The following is an 18,205-nucleotide window of genomic DNA, read 5'->3' as shown; positions in this document are numbered from 1 at the left end:
TTAGTTCATAGAGCACAAAGTTGACGACTTAAAAATATTAACAATATTTACAGAATCTTTATCTCCATGCATTGAGTCACTTTACCATTTCTTCATCTTGCTTCAATCAAAGCAGCAAAATTTTAATAATGTTAAATGGAAAAAAACTCTGAAGTTGCCATCTGGGAACAGTAGGACCTCAGTCCTATGGTGCATTCCTGACAGTGAATATTTAATGTATTTGTCACTATATTTCTTCTAATTCTGAAGAATTTTAAAATTTTATAATTGAGTAATCATTTTTAAAATAATCATGGGTCTAGTATGCTTCCAGAAAAATCTCTAGTTTTCTAGATTAGTAAGGTTTTTAAAAATTCATAACTGAATACATTTGATTTCTTACTTTCTATAAGGCAAACCAGGCTCTTTGATGGCTTGTCTGGTCCGAAGAGAAAAGAGTTTCTAAAATTAGTATGAAGCCAGTCCTACTATGACATAATAATGAATAGAATCACTGATTTCATAAACCACAGGACTCAGGGTCCATGGGAAAGTCAGCCAAGACATTCCTGGAGGAATGAAAGCTCGAATGAAAGCTCCTTCAAAGTCAATGCTAGAAATAAAAGATGAGGAGCCATGATGTTTCCATTTATAAGAAATCTTATCGTATAGGATGCATTTCAGCAGTGGTCACTCTTCTAGTGTAACTGCCTCTCAGACAATGACATGTTATAGGACACAATAAAAAGGGGGGAAAAGTACAGCTAAAGAACTACTCTGTCTAGGATTGCTATTTGTGACATGGGGCCTTCTGTGATGCCAGTTGTTACCTTGAAAAGCTTTTTTTTTAAAAAAGTAATCCCAATCTCAGAAAACACTAATAGATCCTCAAAGTGTAAAACCCTCTTTGCCAGCTTTAACCTTTCAAACCTACATGTTATCAGATTAATACATTTAATGGATAAGATGTACTCGGGTCTCGTATAATAGAGATCTGATAATTAAGGATTTTGAGGGGAAAAAAGCCCAACAGACAAGATCTTGTCTCAAAAGTTTTATCCCATTTTCATGTTTCTAATGAAATTTGGTTTCCAGAGATGATGCCAGAAGAAGTAGAGAAGTGGCTTTAACAGCATTCTTGTGGGGGTTTTTTTGTTGTTGTTTGGTTGGTTGTTTTTATGTTTGCTTTGTTCTGCTTTTGCAATTTCGGGTGTTTAGTTGCTGTTGTTCTTCTAAAATGGTAGTTTTTCTCCCTTTAGTCCATTGCATCAAGTCACTGGATTTCATGTTTTGAATACCTGGCATAGGCCAAATGCTTTATGAAAGGAGCACTACTCAAACTTGATGAATAAAGCATTAAGATGCACATTGCCCTTCACCTGGAGAGCTACATTCCACTAGTTCTTTTCAGTAGTTTGCTCCTGTCAACATGGCTCTTCATTCGTCTTAGCACACATGATTTATACATCTTTAACTATGGTACAGATTCTTTCAATACCTCTCCTTATAACTAAGATAACTAAGTATCTGAAACATTTGATTGTTAATTCATGCCGAAATAGTAGAGACTAAATCATCCCAGGTTTCCAGCCAAATGAAGACTCTTCCCTCTGGTAGGTCACCAAAAAAGGTGAATGCGCCTGCATGTAAAAATACCCATCAACTCCAGAACTGCTCATAAGAGTCCCAGAAAACTGTCTTCCTACCAAAAGATTCCAATTGGAAATGTAAGAAAATAGGTTCAGTAGAATAAGGCAAAGTTTCAACCTTTGGATAACTAGCTCCAGGCAGGGCGAACTCCATCCCAAATTTGTTTATGGCATGCTGTTATCTCTTGGGTTGGGACAGAGACCAAGGAAGATCTGACCTGGGGATCTCAGGACACTATATCTCAGGCTCATGGATGCACTTGGCAGAGACCTCCAAAGACCCGAAAGTTCTATAGTCACTGTCGTGACATCACTGTGGGAAGACCCAATGTTAGTTCAGGTGCCATGTTTGAAATAAAAAACAAACAGTCTACTTCTCTGAGCTAATAATGCAGACTTGTATGAACCATGCTGTGCGCCAACCCGGAGAAACGTGACCAGTTTGATTGAAAAGGAAGAGGTCATTTTCCAAGCTGGTTGAATTCTAACAGAATTTTCTAAACAACAAGAAAGAAACATGCTGTTTCCCTGCAACCAAAGTAGAGTGGAAAAGAATGATAAAGCACTCAGGAGTGAGTTCTGGCACACAAAGAAATTTTAAAAACGTGTACATGGAAATACAGGCCTTCCTAGAGGTGAGGTAGAGTCTCACAGAGATGCAAAATGAAGGAAATGCTTAGAATCGAGCATCCACGGGTCAGGAACACCACCCTCCACCTGCTCTGGACACTGCAGGCACTCAGTAAATGCTTGTTGACTTGAATTAACATGCTTCATTGTTCTAAAATGTAGTCCAAGGCTTGATTAGCTAGCCCACACAAGCCCTCAGGAAAAAAGTTATTCTTAATGTACCTCCATTTTATATTTGGAGAATGAGAGACATGAAATGGTTAAGTGACACCCTCAGGCCACCTCATGAGTTAAAGGTAGAGTCAAGACAAGAGCCCAGATGCACAAACACCCACCAGGCACCACTGAACTGGCCAGATAATGAGAGGGCCAGTTGCTGAGGGGGCAGGAACTCCAAGATAAATGGACTGAGTCTAGGCTCAGAGAATTTTTAGCTCCCTCAACAGATGAAGGAACTTGAAATTAACTCTTCAAACTCTCCCAATGCTTGGCTCAGGAAATTGGAGCTTCCAAGTTCAAGTGAGAAGTTATGGAGGAAGAATTCTAAGATGGCATAAAGACTAGACAAATGGCATGTTCTCACAGAAAGGGCATGAGCTCTGGAGGCAGACAGTCCCAGCTTTGAATCCAATTCTACCATCACCAGCTGTGACCTGAAGCAATTTACTAACGTCTCCAAGACTCAGTTTCCTCTTCTACGAAACAAAAATGGTAATAACCATCTTGCAGAGTTGATGTTGAAACTGAAGATGTTTTATAAGCCCCAAACATGAACGCTAGTCCGTAACAGGCGGCGCTCAGAGACAAGCCAACAAACAAAATGCCTGTTACAAGTACGATTCCAGTAAGAACAGAGAGCATTATACATATAGAAAATGTGTGAAGGTTTCCACCAACCTGATGAAAGGAAACCTAAAACCTAAAATAAGATACATGGACAGTGAGGCACTCAATCTGAAGATCACAAGGATAATTTTTTTCCGTATGAGAAAAATGCTATCCAGCAACTCACGAGCAGATGTCAGCCTGGAGTGGTGCCCTTGACACAGGGCAGACTGCCTTCCATTGTCCGTTCTCTTACTCTTTCAATTATGGCTTTTAATATTTGATGTTCATCAGATATACCACATACTCCATGGCACTAAATCCAATGCCATATAGATTATGTTTCTTCCTTAATTGTAGTTGACGGAATGTTACCTTACAAATTGCATATTTAATAGAGTCCCAAGATTGAGGGCAGGTGTAATGCACACTTAAACGTGTCCAAAGACTTAAGAAAGAGTTTAATGACTTAACATCACATCCAATGACAAGATTTGTGACAGAATTGGCTACTGAAAATGCATTTGGGGGCTCTCACCTTCCAGTCAAAAGGTATGTTAAACCAATGTAGTGAGGTGCATTTAGAATTTTATTTAGCAATATAATGGTTGATATTATCTATTTCTCTGTATGAAAGGGGAACCATTCCTTTTTCACATGAAACTGATTTCAAAGGGAGTTACATTTCTGAGAGAGGTACTTGAGAGATCTGTACATGGAAGCCTCAGAGACCACAGATGTTAAATAGTATCAGTATTGAAAGAACCTTAGTGGTCTGCTGAAAGCCTTGAAATATGTACCAATTACATACATGGCTGCAGTCCAGGTGCCATTTAAAGATCTGAGGTAATACAGTGCCTATTTAGAATAATTTGAACATTGCCTCCAAAGAGCAATCACATTAAGAAAACAGAATCAGACAAAACAAAACAGGATAGGGAAAACAATTTGATTCCCATTAAAAAGTTAAAAATCCTTACAACTTTCTCACTTCTCTAGGTTGATATAAGTCAGAAGACTTCATGTTGAGGAAGGCCAGGAATATAAAAGGGTAGGTTTTTATTTTTTTTTTATTTTTTTTTTTAAATCTTTTTTTTTTAATTTATTTATGATAGTCACAGAGAGAGAGAGAGAGAGAGAGGCAGAGACAGCAAGCTCCATGCACCGGGAGCCCGACGTGGGATTCGATCCCGGGTCTCCAGGATCGCGCCCTGGGCCAAAGGCAGGCGCCAAACCGCTGTGCCACCCAGGGATCCCAAAGGGTAGGTTTTTAAATTAAATTTACCACTCTATAGTTTCCTTTAACACAATCAAAGCCAAACTTTTACAGGGATGTTTTCCCAATAATAAAGTCAAACAATTTCACCATCTAAGACATTTTCATGTCTACTCAACAGTTTTGCTTACACAGTACCTTATTTTCTTCAAAATTAAATTTCATACTTGTAAATTTTGATCAACAAACTAGTCTTAGTTTCCCAGACTTCCTGCTCAATCCTGAATGGCCTAGAGGGGTACTATGAAGTCAGGGAAGTTTGTAAGGGCTCTACTTTCTCTGTCTTCCTCTAAATGTTGGGGTTTCACTAAGCTCCATCTCTTCATCTTCCACTCTCTTCTCACCTACTTTACAGAGTCTCCCTGGGTGATCTTACTTACTTCTCTCTACATGCTGATGACTTTCAACTCTCTACCTACCTCTAGCTCAGCTCTCTTTCCTGAGCTTCAGATTCATATCTCCAAATGCCTCCTAGACATCCCTGCTTGGATATCCCATTCTCAATACACCTTGCACATCATGGAGCTCTTCTTCTCCAACAAACGTACTTCTCTTCCACCTTTCTCATTTTCCTTACTGGTGCCAAGATCCATCCAATCACTTAGTCCAGAAACCTGAACACAGTGCTATAAGAATATAGAAGAAACGTCAAGTATAGTAGTAATTTATTGCAGGGAGGGAAAGCAGAGAGGCACTCTAAGTGACATAATGTAATTACAGAGACACCCAAATGAGAAAGAGCATGGCAGGTGTATTATTAATTTGGATTGGGTAGGCTCAACTGAGATGATAAGTAAATCCCACGATCTCAATGGCTTTTTTTTTCTCATTAAAAAAATCTGATGCCAATTGGTCAGTTTTATTGCAACATAAATTCAGGACTCAGTCTGCTTCTGTCTTGCAACCCACCATCTTAGATTTCTGCACTTCCTGGATTATAGACAAAACATGAAGAACACAGACCCTCTCTTAGTTTCCTTGAACCAGAAGTGCCATATCCCTTCTGCTCACTTTTCTGTTGTCAAGTATTTGATCACTGTCCCAACCCAACTGCAAGAGAAGCTAAGAAATATCTTCTCATCTGCCCAGGAAGATGAAATGAGGTAGTGAACACCATTGTCTCTACCACAACATGTTTAGAAAACTATGAGTGGCATATCTGGAAATCAATGGGGATGATGAGGGATGATATGTGTTGTGGGGAATAAGTGGCTCTAGTGCCAGGAGAGCCAGGAAGGAAGGTAAAGTCAGAACCAAAAAACTACCTAGAAGGTTTGAGTGGGGTCAAGAGCCTGAGTGAGCATCATGCTGAGGACAATGGGATTTTAAAGATGAGAATAGTGCAAACACAGGGAGATGTAGTCAACAGAGAATCCGTGAGCTCAAACTTCCCGACCTGTGGCACCCAAAATAAAAGGCCAGCTCCTGCTCCCAGGGCCAGCCTAGGGTTCCTATTGCTTTGAGAATCAGTGGAGTCCAACGGTCTGGAAACCAGCCTAAAAGCAAACAAATGAAAAAAGGTCCTGGTGGTACTGTGATCACCATCTCTGGACACTGCATGATTCTCCCTTAAAAAAAAAAAAAAGATCTTATTTATTTATTCATGAGAAACAGAGAGGGGGGGGCAGGGACACAGGCAGAGGGAGAAGCAGGCTCCCTGCAGGAAGCCCAATGCGGAGACTCCATCCCAGAACCCTGGAATCATGCCCTGAGCCAAAGGCAGAGGCTCAACTGCTGAGCCACCCAGGCATCCCATGATTCTTTCTTTCTTTCTTTCTTTCTTTTTTTTTTAAATTTATTTATGATAGTCACAGAGAGAGAGAGAGAGAGGCAGAGACACAGGCAGAGACACAGGCAGAGGGAGAAGCAGGCTCCATGCACCGGGAGCCCGACGTGGGATTCGATCCCGGGTCTCCAGGATCGCGCCTGGGCCAAAGGCAGGCGCCAAACTGCTGCGCCACCCAGGGATCCCCCATGATTCTTTCTTAAAGGCTTCGGCCCACACTTCCCTGTTGGCATCCCAGCTCCCAAAGTAAGTTTGCCTCTCTGTTCTCTCTGGGTTCAGCCTGGCTTTCTTTTTGACTTTAGTGGGTGTGGTTTCTTGCCCCCTTTGCTTCTGAGAAGGCTCCACCTCCAGCAGTATCCACCCGGGCTGACTTCCACTCTGTTTTACATTCAGCTGTCCTTTGCCAGTTTCGTCCAGCCAAAAGACAAAATAAAAACAGTAACACTTACTGAGTGTTTAATACATGCCTGGCACTGTTCAGGCATTTTACATACATATGATACACACAAATACATATATAAAAATACATGTGACCACCATCCATCAACATACATCATATACGATTAATATATAATGTTATCATATCATATTATATATACACATGTCTATAAACTCTGTGTATATGGATCACTTCATTCTCAAACCAAGGCTATGAGATAGGTGGTATCAGATCCATCATGCAGCAGAAGAAACGGAGGCAAAAGCAGCTCACCTGCCACATTCACGCAGACTGTAAACTGGTGAAACTGGAATTTTAATTGAGGATGCCTGGCTTTTCGCCCCTATGCTACACTACTGAGTAAAGGATGCCGGGCAGGAGGGGAGATTGAAACAAGATGGCTTAATGATCCTTTTTTATATCTATAGATTTTTTTTAAAGATTTTATTTATTCACGAGAGGCAGAGGAAGAAGCAGGCTCAATGCAGGAGTCGATCCCGGGACCATGGGATCATGCCCTGAGCCAAAGGCAGATGCTCAACCGCTGAGCCACCCAGGCATCCCATGGCTTGATGATCTTAAAAAAAAAAAAAAAAAAAGTGCGGAGCAGTTGTAACCAGCCTGGGAAGGCAGAAAAAAAGTCTCCACTGGAGAGAATTGCAAAGGGGGACAGAAAGCCTACAATTAATCACATTAAGGGTGGGGGGGGGGTCCTGTCTTCTTTAAAAGGGACAAGCTCCTGGAGAGGATAATGCCTGGATTTTCATCAATGGAATTTCCCATGCGTGGCAGGTGGGAGGCCCCCGGAGATTTGCAGCTGGGGGGGTGGGGGGGAGCCCTGCCTCAGAAAAGTCCACTGGTCTTGGCAGAGCCCCTCCCCCGCCCGCAGGGTGAGGCCCCGGGCAGGACGCGGCGTCAGCCCCACGCACAAACGCCAACTGTTCGCCCGCGCAGCGGTCCCTGCGGCTCCCTGCGGCTCCCAGCGGCGGGGGCGGAGCCCGCGGGGGCCACGCCCCAGATGAATATTCAAGCGGCCCCGCCTGCGAGCCCGAGCCCGGGACCCGGCGCCCCTCAAGGGGTTAGGCGGGGGAGGGAGGTGGGAGGAAGGGCCTGCCCGGGAGGACGGCGGGGGAGGGAACGGCCGGGACCCGGGCGCGGGGCGGCTGGCGCGGGCGAGGTCGGGCGAGGTCGGGCTGGTGAGGGCCTGGGTGCACCTTGCGGCCCCGCCCCACCCACGGGCACCAACCACAGGCACCACCCACGGGCACCAACCACGGGCACCACCCACGGGCACCAACCACGGGCACCCGAGCGCTCTCCCTAGCCCTGGGAACCGTGCAAACCAAGAGAGGGCTTCGGCTGTGTTCACTGCTACTTCGTGACTCCTCTGTGCTAATAACGTGCCTCTCTGCACACGGACCGGGTGCAGCAGCTATGTTAATTTGTGCACTCTCATGATCTAATCTACGACTTTGGGTGGGTGTCAGTCTTTGCCAGAGGCTGGAAACTTTCAACTTTTTTTCTTTTTAAGAGTTTATTTATTTATTCATGAAAGACACACAGAAAGAGGCAGAGACACAGGCAGAGGGAGAAGCAGGCTCCATGCAGGGAGCCCGACGTGGGACTCGATCCCAGGACTCCAGGATCACGCCCTGGGCCAAAGGCAGGCGCTAACCGCTGAGCCACCCAGGGATTCCAAGGCTGGAAACTTTTAACTAGACTTTTATAATACATATACTCTTAGATCTAATTGGGACATAATTGGGGAATTAGCCATACCTGTTGATGCTCATATTTGACTCTATTATTTTTATTCATGGAGAAATGTCCCAGCACAGATCATCTGAAAGAGTAGATCGCTCCGAAAAGCATTTCATGGACTTCTAATACCAGGTAGGTTTTTGGGAACGTGCATTCAGTCTTTTGTTGTTAAGTCGGTAAGAGGTCACTTTAGAATTCGTTTTAAGAGAAAACACTGGGAACTTTGTTGAGTGCATCTTTTCCATTAATCCCTCCATTACGAGAGAGGCTCTGCTTCTTACCTACAGATTGGAAGTGGACCAAATAACATTACTGAGAGGAAACCAACGAATAAAAGGAAAGAATGTAGTGTGAAAGCACTTAGCTATGAGGGCACACTCCTCCCCCATCTTACTTCCATCCCAGAGAATTGAACACACATGCAGATGTAAAGGTACAACCACTGTAAGCAGCCATGAGACCTTATGGAAAGTAGGATAGGGACCAAAGGACACAAACAAATGTCCCAATAATCTAGATTCTGGAGATCATAGACTGATACATTTACCATTAATCCCCAGCAAAATTCTAGATTGGATAGCTAAGCAGGCAGCTAGTGAGCACTTAAAAAAGATGACCACTAGGAACCAACAAGAACTTGACCAAGAACTGGTGAAGCCAAAGTTTATTTCCTTCTTATGTCTTTTTTAAAAATAAAGTGCCTGATTAATATATCAGAATACCAAAAAAAATAGAACATTTTGACAAAAGGATAGCCTGTTTATCTTCCCCCACCTTTTTTTTCTTTTTTCAATATTGGATCAGGGGTCAAAGTGAGCAAATTGAGCATTTGGCAGCCAAAAAAGTAAACTCGAGAGCCAGAAAGAATTGGGTTTGATTCCAAGCTCTACAACCTACTAGTTGTGTGACACTGGGCACCTCTGAGTCTCACTTTTCACAGCTGCAAAATGGGAATAGAATATCTACTGGACAGGTAAGAAAGAAAATACAGAGTATGCAACACGAGTTCTCAAGAGAGGGCAACTATAATTAAGATATGATGTAAAATGTAAAAATTTAAATATAAATTCAGGAAAGAGAAGGACTGAATTCAGTGATTCATACACAAATATTTTTTTAATTTACTGAAAGTTCAGTGTGAAATAACCAAGTAACATGTTTCAAGTGCAGACTGAAACTTATTAATATAAGTATGTGCAAACCCAAAAGGAAGAGTCCCAATTGATTCCATTTGGTCAGATCCTATCTAAAATTCTTTGTCCCTTTCTGAGTAGGATACTTGAAGTGTAGCAAGGAGACATTAAACAACATTTGGGATAGTGGGAGACCCAGAAACCACAATATCTAACAAATAGTCAAAAGAAACAGTGGTGTTTATCTAGGAGAAGAGATTAAATGATAGCTGCCTTCTGATATTTGAAGAGCTATGATGTGCAATAGGGTATAAACTTGGTCTGCACAACTCCAAATAATAGAATTGGGACAAATGATTGGAAGTCGCAATGAGATCGATTTTGGACTTAACATGTAAGGTGTTCAACAATGCAAGGAACATTCTTGAAAAATAGTAAGCTCACAATTACTGAAAGTATTCTCACAGTGGGAAGAGGCCAGCTCTCAAAGATAGTGTGATAAGGGATTTTTGTACTGGAAAAGAGAGTGGCCTAGTTTTAGATTAGAGTTAGTAATATACCATATGTATGCCAACCTCTACCCAGCCATGGCAGACATGACTAATCAATGATAGTTTTTTTTTTCCCTGCTGAACTAAGCTTAGCCTGGCAATCTTTTTCCATGCATGCTCCAAGCTGTCACCACCAACTAGTTCATCAAAGTTGACAACCCACCTAACCCAGATGATTCCTTAGAGTCTCAAAGACCCAAAAACTTAAATATCTCCCCCATATTATAACTATAAAATATATCTGTAAACTAACTAGGAGAGCCACAGTTAAGTGCAAAAATATTTTCATATATCTGTGTATGTATGTGTGTTAATGTCAAATATGTGCCTTTGTATGTCCACGTATGTGAGATAGATCATAGGATTAAATGAAACAGGAATCACGTGAGGGAAATAACTCATTATCTACAAGAGCTCTTTTTTTTTTTTTTTTTTTTTTACAAGAGCTCTTAAATAGTGAGTCCCAGTTGAATCATGGTAATAGTTCATGGCATTGCTTTATGAATACCCATCTGTTTCTTGTACAAAGGGTTCAACCCTTTTGTTGCCCTCTCCCACCTCCTATAAAATTTCAAACTCATTTTGTAAGCTGTAACTTTTGAGACACCAATGGGAAGTTGGTATAAAAAGAATTTGAAGGGTTGGTGGAGATCAGAAGTAACCAAAGAGATCAATAAGAAACTAAATTACAATGTCCAAGGTTATTAGCAAACTTAGAGTCCAAGCCAGTGGGCAGCAGGAGTCTCTTCGAAGGCGTAGAAGACAGGTGGGTGGGTAGCTCGTATTTTGGCTTGCCAGCTAGCAATTAAGAAAGAGGAAGAAAGAACCCAGTCAGTCTAACTCCCAGGAGAGGAACAAGGCAAAGGCAGAGAAAAAAATAATCTTTTCAATAAATAGTGCTGGAATAATTGGGTATCTATCTGCAAAAAATAAAATACCTTGATCTATACTTCTCACCAATTGAAAAAAATTACTCAAAATGAATCACAGACCTAAATGTAAAACTTAAAACTCTGGGAAGCTTGCTTTTTTAACAAGATTAAGCTATTTAAATTTTGAACGTGAGTCAGTTTAAAGAAAAATAGAAGTGAGTATCTACAGATGAAATGCAGATATGCAAAAATCGCTAAGGTGGCAGCCCTTTGCTACAGCCTCCTTGGGCTAGGGAGGGTGTCATAGCTCCATCCAGGCAGGATGGTATTTGATACAGAGCTCCAGTCTCAGGAGCAAAGTCAGCAGCAGGCAAACCAGGAAACTCTGCTGGAACCCCTGTCATGTGGGCGTGGGAAAATCATGTTGGGAGAGGGTGAGAGGAAGCTGCTGTCTGCAGCCCAGTGCTCCCCAAATCCCAGATCTCAAGTGTAGGAGACAGGAATGTGCATCCCAGACTCCACTAGTCAACACTTGTGTGGCTACTTTTCAGCAGCCTGACCTGACAAGGGGGTTCAACTGGACAAGCCAGGACACGAGAAGCATAACTAGCAGTACCTGCAGCCTCTAAGAGAGCTGAGACAGGTAGGACGGGGTGTCTGCTGCTCACCTCACGTCATAAATTCTTAGTCATTAAATTATGACTCCAGTTACATCTTCCTTTATCAGGATCAAACTCCCAACATGTCAGGAATTATAAAACAGGTACGTAACAAACACTGTAACATGCCAGTTGATTCTCTAAGAAAGCAACAAAGGAAATATTCCTTCTTTCTTCACCCATAAAATTCTTATGGTGTCAGGTTACCTGGGTTCAAATTCCAGCCCTGTCTTCTCTTAGATGTGTAAGCTCAGCCTGATTTCTTAAGTTTTCTGAACCTTAGTTCCCTCTTCTGTGAAATGGAGATGACCAAAACCAAAAATGAAACAAAACAAAAAACACCTTCCCAGAGGTCAAATGATAATGCAAGTGAAGGTGTTTATCTCATGGGACATTTAGCACGTAGTAAGTGCGCAGAGTTAGGGAGCCCAGAGAGAACTTAGCATCCCAATCCTCTTACCGGCTGCTCTAGCACAGCGAGGCCCAGAGATGTGGCCTGCCTCCCCAGGATCCCACAGCTACTGAGGGGCAGACTTGCTTTGCAAAAATTGAGGTGCGGTCAGTTTTTAAAATTTGTTTCCTTTCCTCTCTTGGTGGTTGGGATCATTTTCCTCTTGCTTCTTCTCATACCAGGCTTATAACAACTTGCACCATATTTTACTCCGATTTCCCATGGCTTCGCTGTGACCCCACATTCTTTTAGCACTCCTACATTGTGAAAGCTGCACACCATCTGTCATTTGATGAGTGTGCAACAGTCCCTCAAGAGCTTAGTAAATGCCTTTTCTATGAAGCATCCTTCCGTTTTAAACATAATGCGATGTTATAATTTAACTTTCAAGATCCACTCGGGATAGAAGGGATGATAAGACGGGCCCATACATAAACATTCTCCCCCCGGGCAGCAGGACTATAAATATACCAGGATGTGCCCTTCTCCAGCTAACAACAAATTATCTAATGATCTTCCATTTCCAGGCTTTTAAGAGCCCTTCTTTCCGAAAGAAAAGAGAGAGTGTTTGGTTTCTACATCATCTGTTCATATAATGGACATAAGCTATTATTCCAAACAGATTTCTAGTTACACAAACTAATACAGGTGGAAATCTCCTTGGCTTCCCATTTTCTCAAAGTCTATAGGGTAGAGTCATAAACTACAGCAGGTTTTCCTAATCATGGCTCACCAGAAGGACAAGCTATTTGGAAATTAGGTCACATCTTAGGGCTTCCTGCCAGACGCACACACAGGAATAGTAACATTATTGCCAGAAGTATCTTTGAACACAAAGAACAATGACAGATAATGTTGTTCTGCTGGGAAATGCTGAATGGCTGGATTCTTATAGGGTCTCTTAGAGTAAAGTTTCCTGACAAAAATAAAGGGGTTGTAGGGAATGTTTTCAATGTCTGCCTTTCCAGAATAGACTACTTCTCTACCCATTATATCTTATATTCCCTCTGCCTCAAATGCCTGGCATGGAGGAGGGGATTAAAATGTGCAGAATAGAAGAATGGGCGATCTCTTTTCTTTCTCTTCCTCTTTTCCCTCATCCCCATATTGCCTCAGAGAAACACATAAATAAAGATAAGCTTTACCAGTGAAGTTAGGCCTCTCCCTTTGGGCTCTGTTCATGAAATTTGTGGGACATTTGATCAAGGTTTTGTATTATCAAGTGGCCTTTGAGTGCTCCGCACACCACCCTTGTCACACCACCTGTCCTTCCTACCTGAGAACATGTTAGAACTGTAGAATCTCAGGCCGTATCCCAGACTCGAAGTCTGAATTTTAATGGGGCCCCCAAGGGAGACTTGTGCATACGTTCAAGTTTGAAAAGCACTAATATAAAACCTACTTGAATGATGGATCCTCCAAATACCAACTGCTTGCTGGTCCCTAGAAATGTATAGCCTCAGATTGCATTTCAAGTAGATGATTGTTTCCAGAAAGGAAAAAAAAAAAAAGAAAAGACAAGAAGCCCATATTTCCGGTGCTTGCAAATTGACAGCAGTCCTTAGATACATGGCAAGGGACAGAGCATCTGTTTCAGGGAACTGAAGCTCACAGTTGGCATAGGCAGGCAAGTGACATTCACCTCTGTACATCCCAGCAAGACTTTGAAACTATCCATGGCCTCTTGTTATTTTTCTACTGTGTGTTACATAAAAATTGTTGCCAATGCATTTCAAAACTTAAAATCACAACTGATTGCCTAGTTGTTTATTAAAAAAATAAAGATCTTAGAAGGAGGGGAATGCAAATTCCCATTTCAGAGGAAATCAATCAAAAGTTTTAATCTGTCAGTGATTAATTATTGTATGTATTGATTTCCATGGCTTTTAGGGCTCTTAGCAGCAACAGGGGAAAGGCTAATCGTTCTGGAATGTGTGTGCACTTGGAGCATAGCCCCAGGGAACAGGGAGCTTGAGCTTGACCATTAGTCAAGAGTGTGTTATAAACAAATTATAGGCAAAGATTCCTTTAATGTGATAGAATTCTCAATTTCAGCTACTCTTTAGCATTTATAAGGCAGACAGGACCAAGGATGGAACAAACGTCTAATAGCCATCTGCTTTGCGTGTGGAATTGGACAGAACGATACACATGCAGCATGGTACTTTAACCTTTGTTTAAAATACTGCCAGCAGCAGTGTTCGGTGAAACCCTCTCCATCAGTGCAAACTCAAAAAAACACACCGTGCCATTATTCTGTGGTTATGTTTTAAGAGACTGACACATAACTGATAAAGGATGAGAAAACACTGCAAACATCTATGATATGTGGTCCTTATAGATTGAATTTCACCTCTGCATATTTGTTCGTGGAGTTCCTACTGCCTACAAGCTTCCCCCCATCCATCTCCATTGGTTCAAACTCTTCATATATTCCTCACAGAGCTCCTCTGTGGAACTTTCTCAGAACTTGCAAATTGGAGTTCTGTTGCTCCCTCGATATTCTCATCACAAGTTAAGTGATCTTCTCGTGTGATCTCTTTCTACTTTACATTACAGTTATTTGACAAGCTTTATCTCTGCTGCTACACTGCATGGTTCTTTAGAGCTATACCTTATTAAGCTCTGTGGCTTTCCATCCAGCACTGTGCTTGGCACAGTGCATAATCTCTAACTAGTTATTGACTTGAACAAATGAGGGTGTATTGAGGACTCATTATCCAGTATCCCATAGCCTGGTGTGACCACAGAGCAATCAATAACGAAAGCAAATATTCGGGGAAAAGCAATGGGACTCCACTAGAGCCTTAATTCTCTTTTTGTCAACCAGTCAACAAATATTTAACTAACACTTACTGTGTACCTTGAAAGAGGAAATTTATGAAACAAGGAGGAGGAGGTTACAATCAGGTTACAAAGACAAAATTTTCAGGGCAAACAAAAGGCAGGCAAAGTTTTAGCTATCATCTTTTCTATACCTTCTGTCCTCCTCCCTCTGATTTCCTGCTCTCTTCGCTTTCTTGTCTCCTTTGCTACATCCTTGTAAGTGCATGTAATGTCACTCTTATTACTCTGTATTATAATTCAGCCTGGAAATTGAGTTTGAATCTAGGCCATAGTTAGGGTTCCAATATGTCTATATTTCCCACCAATGACCTAAGAACAAGGCCTGAGTTCTTAGAGGACAGAGCTGAGAGGGAATTTGAAACAGACTGTGATAGTCTAGGACTTTGGAAGAGAAGGGGTCCAGATCCCTCTGCATCAGTCCCCAGAAAACAAACATAACACTCAGAGCAAAAGGGATGGGCATTCTCCCCATTTCTGCATGGATTATAGACAACTGGATTGCAGTGAAGCATGGACTGAGAACTAACTATATTTTGGCATTCATTCATTCAATGTTCACATGTCAAGCTGCTAGTAAGTGGTACTGTTCTAGGCCCAAAGAATATACCACTGAATGAAATGGACAAAGCTCCTGCCCTCTGGGAGCTTATTCCTGTTGTGTGCTGACCAGGAGGTGGCATCTACAGAAACCTATGTTCTTATAAAATCTACCCCTAAAAAGGAGGCACAGCCAGCTGAGCTTGAGAAGAAAATATGGTCTCAGTCACTCTTCTGGCCCATTTTCCTCCTATCTTTTAGTTCTATATTTGCTTACTGGGTTAAACTAGACTCTTCTCTTCAGAGCAGGTCACACTGGAAAGCAATAAGAATTCCCTAATTCTGAACTGTTCTAGAGACACTGGTTGCCCATCAGGCTGCCTACTACAGAGGTGTATCTTCTGTGAGGTTGTTTTCTAGAATTTTTTGAAAACAATGTGAAGGGCACCTGGGTGGCTCAGTGATTGAGCGTCTGCCTTTGGCTCAGGTCGTGATCGCAGGGTCCTGGGATCAAGTCCCGCATCAGGCTCCCCACAGGGAGCCTGCTTCTCCCTCTGCCTATGTCTCTGCCTCTCTCTCTCTGTGGATAAATAAATAAAATCTTAAAAAAAAAAAAACCAACAATATGAAAAGCTTTAAACTAGTACAGCAAGTAGTGTTGTTTTCCTCCACCATTAAATAAAAGTCAAAAAGCAAGAAAAGAAAAATGCCAGACACTTGACATCCCTGAGTCTGGAAAGCAATAGATCTCAATAGGCAAGTGCTGAAATGGGAAAGCATAAGGAGTCAGTGTGGGAGACCATGTGAAAACTCTGGCAGGGGACTAAGTTCTTACAAATGAAAATGGGGAAAAGCCTGCAAAAATCTGGGTTATTTCCTCTTAGGAGGATCATATTTGTACTCATGGACTGATGAAGCCTGGACAAATTTGGGTTACATTATAATGTATTTACATACTTTTTCCTCTCTTAAACTACAATCACGTTGATAATAAGGACTTTATGTCCTCAGCACCTAGAAGAGTGATGGGTACATATTAGGCATAGCTCAGTGTTTAATAATTATGTGAGAAAGGAAAGGGAAAAAGAAAAAACTTAATGATTCCAAATATTTAAGATAGATCTGTTTTTTTTTTGTTTTTTTTTTTTTTTTTTTTTTGCAAATGGCAAGAATCCAGAGCAAGCCTGGTGACAATGTGACAAATCTCCATCAACAGCAGATATTATAATAAAGTGAGGGAGATTGGAGGAATCCCAAAGACACTTGGAGAAATGGAGGCATTATTGGAATATAACCTCCTGTTGCAACTGTGTTTAACAAAATTGGGTGTCTGAGCAGTGGTGTGTGTGCTAAAATCTTCCTGATACTTTATAGTCACACCTCATGTGTCAGGCGCTAGATCCTGTGTTATTGAACATAAGGCCTACAGGAATTAAAAAAAAAAGAGCTCATTATCATGTAAAGTTTTCATCTACCCAGTTTTAAAAGAATCAGTATTATAATCTTGGCACTGACATAATGAACTTAATAAATGGAGAATCAGGGCAGCCTGGGGTGGCTCAGCAGTTTAGCGCTGCCTTCATTCCAGGGCCTGATCCTGGAGACCTGGGATCGAGTCCCATGTCAGGATCCCTGCATAGGGCCTGCTTCTCCCTCTGCCTGTGTCTCTGCCTCTCTCTTTCTCTGTGTCCCTCATGAATAAATAAAATCTTTCAAAAAAAAAAAAAAGAAAGAAAAGAAATGGAGAATCAGGGGTGCCTGGCTGGCTCAGTCAGTAGAGTGTGTAACTCTTGATCTCAGGATTGTGAATTCAAGCCCCATGCTGGGTGTGGAGCCTACTTAAAATAAAATAAAATTTTTAAAAAACAAAAAGAGATGGGGAATGAAAAGAAGGAAGGAAGGAAGGAAGGAAGGAAGGAAGGAAGGAAGGAAGGAAGGAAGAAGAAAGAAAGAAAGAAAGAAAGAAAGAAAGAAAGAAAGAAAGAAAGAAAGAAAGAAAGAAAGAAAGAAAGAAAGAAAGAAAGAAAGAAAGAAAGAAAGAAAGAAAAGAAAGAAAGAAAAAAGAAAACTGATCAGTATCTCAACCAAAAATGAGTAAAATGATTAAAGGAGTACCCAAAATGAAAATCTAAAAAGAATAGTGAGGATGCTTTTGTTTACAAATAACGAAATAAACTCTGGCTGGTTTAAGTCATAAAGGGGACTTGATAGAACAATAATGACAGAATGATATCCAGCCAATTCACCCTAGAATGTCATCCTATGTTTTTGTGAGTGGTTGGTGTTCAGACTGTAGCTTTTGTTAAGTATTTGGCCACCAGCTCTGGACACTGGAGGTCCTCATAGACTCCAAAGGCAAGATGCAGCCAGCTCTCAGAAATGGACTAGAACCTGTGTATCATACATGGTAATTTTGGCAACAAGCAATGGAAAATTAACTCACGCTAGCTTATAACAGTGGCCAGCAAGTGACAACCCAGAGGCTGGACAGCTGTCTTGCTGGAACACATTCATAGTCACTCATATATGTATCAGGTAGGGCTGCTTTAGAGCTACCATGGCAGAGTGGATTAGTTGCAACAAAAACTTCTTAGCTTGCAAATCTTAAAATATTTACTATCTGACCCTTTAAGAAAAAGTTTGGTTACCTCTGACTTCTATAATAGATCATTTATTATCTAATATATTTGATGCAGTCCAGAGTGGGCTCAAAATGCTATCAAAGCCTTGGGGTTTTTAGAATTATTTTTGCTGCCATCTTCAGTATTGCCCTCATCCCAGGATGGTCTCCCTTAGGGTGGCAAGGAAGC

General features: G+C 41.6%; 2 protein-coding genes across 8 annotated transcripts in view; one reads left to right on the top strand and one right to left on the bottom strand.

The window, feature by feature from the left end:
- LOC144324415 (uncharacterized) overlaps nt 1-18,205 on the bottom strand; it is a 95,497-nt gene that overhangs the window by 10,000 nt on the left and 67,292 nt on the right. Inside the window, exons 5-6 of the mRNA XM_077915856.1 lie at nt 8,364-8,626; nt 4,779-6,543 (exon numbers count right to left, since the gene is read on the bottom strand). The gene's annotated coding sequence lies outside the window, so the exon portion shown is untranslated. The remainder of the gene's footprint in view (nt 1-4,778; nt 6,544-8,363; nt 8,627-18,205) is intronic.
- PELI1 (pellino E3 ubiquitin protein ligase 1) overlaps nt 7,597-18,205 on the top strand; it is a 136,334-nt gene continuing 125,725 nt past the window's right edge. For 2 of the 7 annotated variants that reach the window (XM_077915632.1, XM_077915634.1), the window contains exons 1-3: nt 7,903-8,060; nt 8,407-8,477; nt 9,150-9,318. The gene's annotated coding sequence lies outside the window, so the exon portion shown is untranslated. Of the gene's footprint in view, nt 7,663-7,901; nt 8,061-8,406; nt 8,478-9,149; nt 9,319-18,205 lie in introns of those variants that run through there. The other 5 variants (XM_077915627.1, XM_077915631.1, XM_077915635.1 and 2 more) reach the window with 4 other exon arrangements.

Source organism: Canis aureus, chromosome 11, assembly GCF_053574225.1.
Source record: "Canis aureus isolate CA01 chromosome 11, VMU_Caureus_v.1.0, whole genome shotgun sequence".
NCBI classification, from domain to species: domain Eukaryota; kingdom Metazoa; phylum Chordata; class Mammalia; order Carnivora; family Canidae; genus Canis; species Canis aureus.
The sequence above is the reverse complement of the archived record's forward strand: the minus strand, read 5'-3'. Positions and strand labels throughout refer to the sequence as shown.